Below are 6,317 nucleotides of genomic sequence, written 5' to 3' on the forward strand. Positions count from 1 at the left end.
GCGATTCGGATATGTAGATCTCCTTCTTTGTAACCGACTCTGTGTAACTCTAGCCCCCTCCAGTGTCTATATAAACCGGAGGGTTTAGTCCGTAGGACAACAACAATCATAATCATAGGCTAGCTTCTGGGGTTTAGCCTCTACGATCTCGTGGTAGATCAACTCTTGTAATACTCATATCATCAGGATCAATCAAGTAGGAAGTAGGGTATTACCTCCATGGAGAGGGCCCGAACTTGGGTAAACATTGTGTCCCCCGCCTCCTGTTACCACCGGCCTTAGACGCACAGTTCGGGACCCCCTACCTGAGATCCGCTGGTTTTGACACCGACAAGTACCATGAGCCAGGGGCGGTACTACCGCGCGGGGTGCGGCACTGCAGGTTACGCGTTACTGAACCTGAGCGATCGATCGATGGCAGTTAACTGAACCCGATCGAGCGATTCCTTCGCTACTGCTGCTAACTGAAGCCGATCAATGCTGCCTCTGGATGAACAGTGAGCGTTGCGGGGGGGTTTGGATGAATAGTTCCCGGTGGGGGTGGATGAATAGGACCCCGTGGTGTTGCCTCTGGATGAACAGGACCCCAATCGATCGAGCCGGTTGGGGCTGGATGAACAGGACCCCGTGGAGGGCTGGATGAACAGGACCACCCCGTGGAGGCAGGATGAACAGTAGATGACGGAGGGCAGGATGAACAGTAGCCCGTGGAGGGGTGGTTGAATAGGAGCCCATGGAGAGGGCTGGTTGAACAGTAGCCAGTGGAGTAGCGCGTGGTGGAGGCTGGATGAACAGGAGCCCGTGGATGAACAGTCGCAGGTGGAGGCTGGAGGAGGTCGACGGTGGTTGAACAGTAGCTCGTGGAGGCTGGAGGGGGTCGACGGTGGAGATGAACAGTATCCCGTGGAGTCCCGTTTTGCGATACGCCACACCCCTCCCGATGAACAGGACCCCCATTTCGACTATAGCACTCCAACACAAGTCCGTTTCGTCCGTTTTGCGGTACGCCACACCCCTCCCAATCAACAGGACCCCTGTTTCGACCGTAGGAGGTCCGTTTCCTCCGTTTTGCGGTACGCCAGCCCCCTCCCGATGAACAGGATCCCGTTTCTAACGTGGCCGGTCAAACACAAGGCCGTTTCCTCCATTTTGCGGTACACCAGGCCTCGTTTCAATTGCCTGTTCCGTCCAAGCCCTCCCAATGAACACGACCACACATTCCGTTCCGACCCAGCCGGTTGGCTCCCACGCGTTCTGTTGCCTCCCCATGAACACGACGCATTCCGTTGCCTCCCCATGAACACGACGCATTCCGTTGCCTTCCCATGAACACGACGACGACGCTGTTTCTCCGTTCCGACCCAGCCATGTGCACGAGCCCTGGCCGTACGTATGCGCGAGTAGGCGTTCGAGACCCCGCCCGTATGTACACATACGTGGCCGTATTTTCTTTCTTGCACCCTGGCCGCTGTACGTACGTGTACATGCTACGTGCGTGCCTCTACTATGACACGTGCGCGCCTCTACATCCACCAGTATATATGTACGTACACGTTCACGACCATAATGACAACGCTACGTACGCTTCAACCCGGTGGGTCCCGACTGTCAAGCACTTCCTTGCGTGCGAAGATGTAGCTGGTGGGTCCCAGCAGTTAGGGGCAAATGTTTTTTTCACGAAATACGGTGGCCCCTCCGGTGGGTCCCCGCTATCAGGTGGAGGAATAATTATTTTACACGTAATAAGGAGGCACTTCCTTGTTGTGGCCGTGGACCCAGCTGTCATCCTCTCCACGTACAGTCCACGTCCGATGGAAGCCGTTCCTTGACCACGTTGACCACGCCACGCCGAGAGCACCAGGGCGGTGGACGACAGCGAGGCCTTGGAAGGGGACGACGCGGAGCCGGGGAAGACGCGACAGTGGATGCCCACGCGTAGAGGAGTACGAGGGTTCACTGATTCACTGCGGTGTGAGGCTGCCGTTGCTGCAGAATAACAGGGTGTGTGGGTGAGTAGAGGGATGGCCTGGCCAGCGATGGGAGTAGTAGGGGGCGGTGAGGCCTCCGCCGCATCGCAGCCGGCCACGGGAGGCAGGAGCACAAGGCACGACTGGGGCTGGTTTGGGCGGCTGGAGCAAGAAGACCAGGACACCACCGGCTCTTCCTATCCCCGTCTGTTCGGCAGCAGGTAGATTCCCCTTCCCCTTGAAGCGTGTGTGTGTGTGTGTGTCTGCCGTGGGGCTTTTGTTTGTTGGATCTCGCTGCCGAATTATGCTGCGTGCTGGCGCGGCTGCGCGCTGAAGTGTAGGGGTAGGTTCAGTCGGTCCTGCTAATGGATCATAGCATCGGCTGCTTACGAGTCAGTTGGCTGTATGACTTGGGGACTTGCATAGCTAGAATCGCATGATCTATTTGGTGCTGTTTTTGGTCCTGGAAATGCCCCCCTTGTAGATTTAGCTTAGTACACTATGATCATGTAGTCTGTGTAGGCTTATTATTCTGTGTGGTTTTATCTTGCCACTGCAGTGAAGATGAGGGATTCACCGGCAACGGAGTTAGTTATGATATTTCAGTTGTAACAGTTGTTACATTTGTCATGTTTGATTCCTGTTCTGGAAGTCCAAGTAATTTACAAAGTACGTCCTATCATGATCAATTCCTTCTCAGTTAGTCTCCGGGGGAAACAATATGCTAGTTTTGCCACATCTGGGAATTCTATTAGTTTTGCTTTTGCCAACGGCGCAAACCGCACAAAACCATAGCATAGCATTTGAAAAAGCGATGTACTCTTAATCGTACACCTGTAGAGACTGCCAGTCATGTACTCTGTTTCACAATTTGATTTTTGCTCCGGTTACACGCAGTCAGTCTTCCAAGGTCCGTCGTGCGTCTTGCTAGTGTTCACATCATTCCAAGTTCATGGGGGTCTTGTTTATTTGTTCATGTGATGATTCTTCTACACATTTCATAGTTATTTCTACATAGGCGCTACATTTTGGGTAAATCCTGTGCAGATTATGAAGTAACTTGGGTGCCTCGTTAACCATCTTCTTCATTCTTTTGCAGTTGTGGAGACCATGGATGGGACTATCGCAGTTGCTTCTGCGTTTTGCGGGCATCAGGAAGGTACTAATTACCATTTCCTTTCTCTAGTTCTTACTCACCACACTACATGGCAAGGCATATCTGACCATCGCAGGGCCCTTTGCTACATTTGTTTTTCAAATGTGGAAGCCATCATAACATCAGCTGGTCATAGTTATACGCATTGTTTAACTTTTTCTTCTTTGAATTTCACATTGCAGTTCTTTGTTGTAAGATAATGCACATGTATCAATACCAAATATGGAAAGCTTTAGTAAAAGATGTAAACATGCTCATCATATGCTATCTGATTCTGAGTCGATTTAGATTAATTATGGCCTTTTCATTCTGCTTTATGATTTACTCAATCACTGTTGTTTCATGATGATTATGCAGTAATGCTCCTCTTCTTCCTCGACCACCTGAACCACCACGCTGGTGGGCTCCTAAAGCATCAACTTCAATAATGGTGACCCTAGAGCTAGCTAGTTTAGTCTGCTATGGTTTGGGGGTGCTTTGGGTTTCAATTCACTGCAGCAGAAGCACCATTCTTTTGCCTTTTTCAGTTAGATGCCTTTGGATTGTTTGGCTTTCGGTAGATGCAGAGTATAGATTAAGTATTCCATAAAATTCACCACATGAGTATACTACTTAATAGCCAATTTTCGTGGTCAAATTCAGCCCTGGATGCAAATGGAAATCATGATTCTGTTATACGCCGAGGTCGGTGGTCAAATTCTCGATTGGTGTGGAACACCATGGACAGGGCAAAATCAGGTCCAATTTTTTTTCTTGAATAGCTTACTGTCTTCACTGGACGATTTTTCTTTTCTTCTTTGACCCAGTTGATTGTATGACACTGAAATATAAATATTTGGTTGCTCGTCCTCCCCTTTGGAAATTCATACCATCCCTGGAAATGTTTGATTGACCATCTTCTTATTGATCCATAAAAACTTGACATTTTTGTTGTAAAAACATACCTGTATATATGTTGATAGTCTAGTAAGAACTTGTTGTGTCTGGGTTTGTGGATCTTAAAAAATATATCATCTATGCTTTTATCCTTGAACTATTGCTATGGCGATGAATGCCCATGCGTACCTTTGTTGTCACTTTTTAGGGTGTGCGTAGTTTGTTAATTCACGTAACTATAGGATATCCTTACTCGTACAGAATGCCCAGTTGTTGTTCTTGTAAATATAGGCGTGCCTACCATCGCCCCATCGGCACCATCACCAAACAGAAAAGGGCTCTAGCCTCTTCTTATGACAAGAAAAATAGGCGTTGTTACCTGTTTGCATCTGAGTTTGCATAATATTGGAGGAACATGCTTAATTGGCCTGTGCATTTGGCAGATATAGTAGTGTTTGTTCTGCTACTAGCATCCTGTATTGTTTAGTTGGTATTTGGTATTATATATATTTTTTCTTCTAGCCTAGAATTATTCATTTTAGATCTTGTTGCATGATGTGTCATGTATATGACTAGTACTACTATTTCTGCATGCTTATATGTTTGTGCATTGACTAGCTTAGCTAGCACAGTAGTGTTCTGTTGAAATTTGAGGCATATTTTTGTTCATAAGTGTCTTTGTTCCCATGCAGTGTGCTTTGAAACGTAGGGCGAATCTTGTGGAGGAGTAGGGCGAATCGGACATTGTCTCGCTTGTGCTGCTATGGTAAAAATAGAGCACCACTCTTACTTGATGTGCATGTGTTAATACGACAAAATGATTGAGATCTGTTTGACTTTTCACTTCTCTGTGTAGATAATATGCTGAATGTTGTTCATGTGACTGTGTATGAATCTTCTGTACGTGCAGATTATCATGAATTATTTAATGCTGCTGAGGGTGTAACAGAGGTGAGGTTTGTACTGCTATTGAAACAAATAGCCGAAGAAGTCACAATGTTCTTCTGTTAAGCCATTGTCTCATGTACTTACAAATTTCTGGTTGACGTGTAGTGTTTCAACCAACAGCAGAAAAATCAGTTTGATGTATGGATGCTTCATGCGGTGGTAGCTAATGATCTCTATACTGATGACAGTTTTGTGGTAAGTGTACTCTCGTAAAATGCACATGTTTATTATTTCCTCAACCATGGTTGTGATGTGCTTGGTTTTAGTGGTCCTGATGTATGAGCCTACTTTTCCTGTTTCTTGCTGTTTTAGGATATCATGTCCGATTTCAATGTTGGGTCGATCAATTTGTCGATTTTCTCACCTTGGTCATACCATAATATGTTAGTGTTTAGTCATGTATGCATCTCCATCTTGCAAGCCTACCATACATGATAGGATTAGTACTTATTAACTACTCATATGTGCTTGTAGAGAAGGATACGATTATTATTTAACCAGTCCAGATTTTTTACATTTGATGTGCTTCCAAGGGACACATATCTCTACTCTTCTATATAATGTCGTCCATCTTCTACCCATATATTTTATTGGCAATCATTCAACTTTCACTCTATCTTACTACTAACTTATGTAGATCAGGATCTAATGTCGTCGAGGTGGCTGCTGCTCTTACCGAGTTTTAGTTGATGTTGCCACCAAGTTTTGGTGCATGTGTATTTGTTTTTTGATTGTATGTACACTTGTTGGATCGTGCAGTATTTGCTATTGTACATGTGCTATTGTGAGTTTCATTGATAGATTTTTGGATTTGATCATTTAATTGAGAGAATGTTTGATTGTTTGCTGTTGAAATGTGTAAATTTGAAATCTGTGAATGAAAAGGTTTGGATGTTCTATTGGATCAAATAATATTTGGGCTCTAAAAAGGCTATTGCCCAAACAATAGTGGACCGGAATGTTGTGCATTTATGAAAAAATGGTACAAAAAGGTTTAATGAAATACAAAAAGGTTTAATGAAATGGACTGTGAAATGGCTAAGGCCTAGAAATAAAAAATGCCAAATTGTTGGGCCCGGCCCATGTAGTTGACTCAAATTGAAAGAGAAAAACAACAAATGGGCTGAATTAATGGGCTCAGCCCATGTAAAACACTCAATCGGACCGGGCTGAATCTTGTCAACGACCTTTTCAATTGGTCGCAAACGTGGCCTGGGCAGACAGCTAGTGACCAAAACAGAAGGTCATGGAATCAACGACCTTTTGTTTTGGTCGTGGCCTTCCACGACCTTCTCACAGAGAAGGTCATTAATTTCAGTTTACGACCTCCAGCTTTTGACTTTCTGTTTTTGGTCACAAAAAGGTCGCAA

At 45.7% G+C, this 6,317-nt stretch overlaps 1 long non-coding RNA gene across 3 annotated transcripts; it reads left to right on the forward strand.

Annotated features, from left to right (window-relative positions):
• Nucleotides 1-2,142: 2,142 nt before the first annotated feature.
• Nucleotides 2,143-5,844, forward strand: LOC125508246. Of its 3 annotated transcripts, none has more exons than XR_007283287.1 (7): nt 2,143-2,188; nt 3,067-3,126; nt 3,481-3,861; nt 4,692-4,765; nt 4,856-4,950; nt 5,053-5,142; nt 5,585-5,844. It is a non-coding gene; the product is annotated as an uncharacterized LOC125508246 (long non-coding RNA). The 3 variants fall into 3 exon arrangements; XR_007283286.1 differs by having other exon boundaries at nt 4,910-4,950; XR_007283288.1 differs by having other exon boundaries at nt 4,910-4,950; nt 5,590-5,844.
• Nucleotides 5,845-6,317: the final 473 nt, after the last annotated feature.

The sequence above is a fragment of the Triticum urartu genome, chromosome 5, assembly GCF_003073215.2.
Source record: "Triticum urartu cultivar G1812 chromosome 5, Tu2.1, whole genome shotgun sequence".
Taxonomy (NCBI): Eukaryota; Viridiplantae; Streptophyta; class Magnoliopsida; order Poales; family Poaceae; genus Triticum; species Triticum urartu.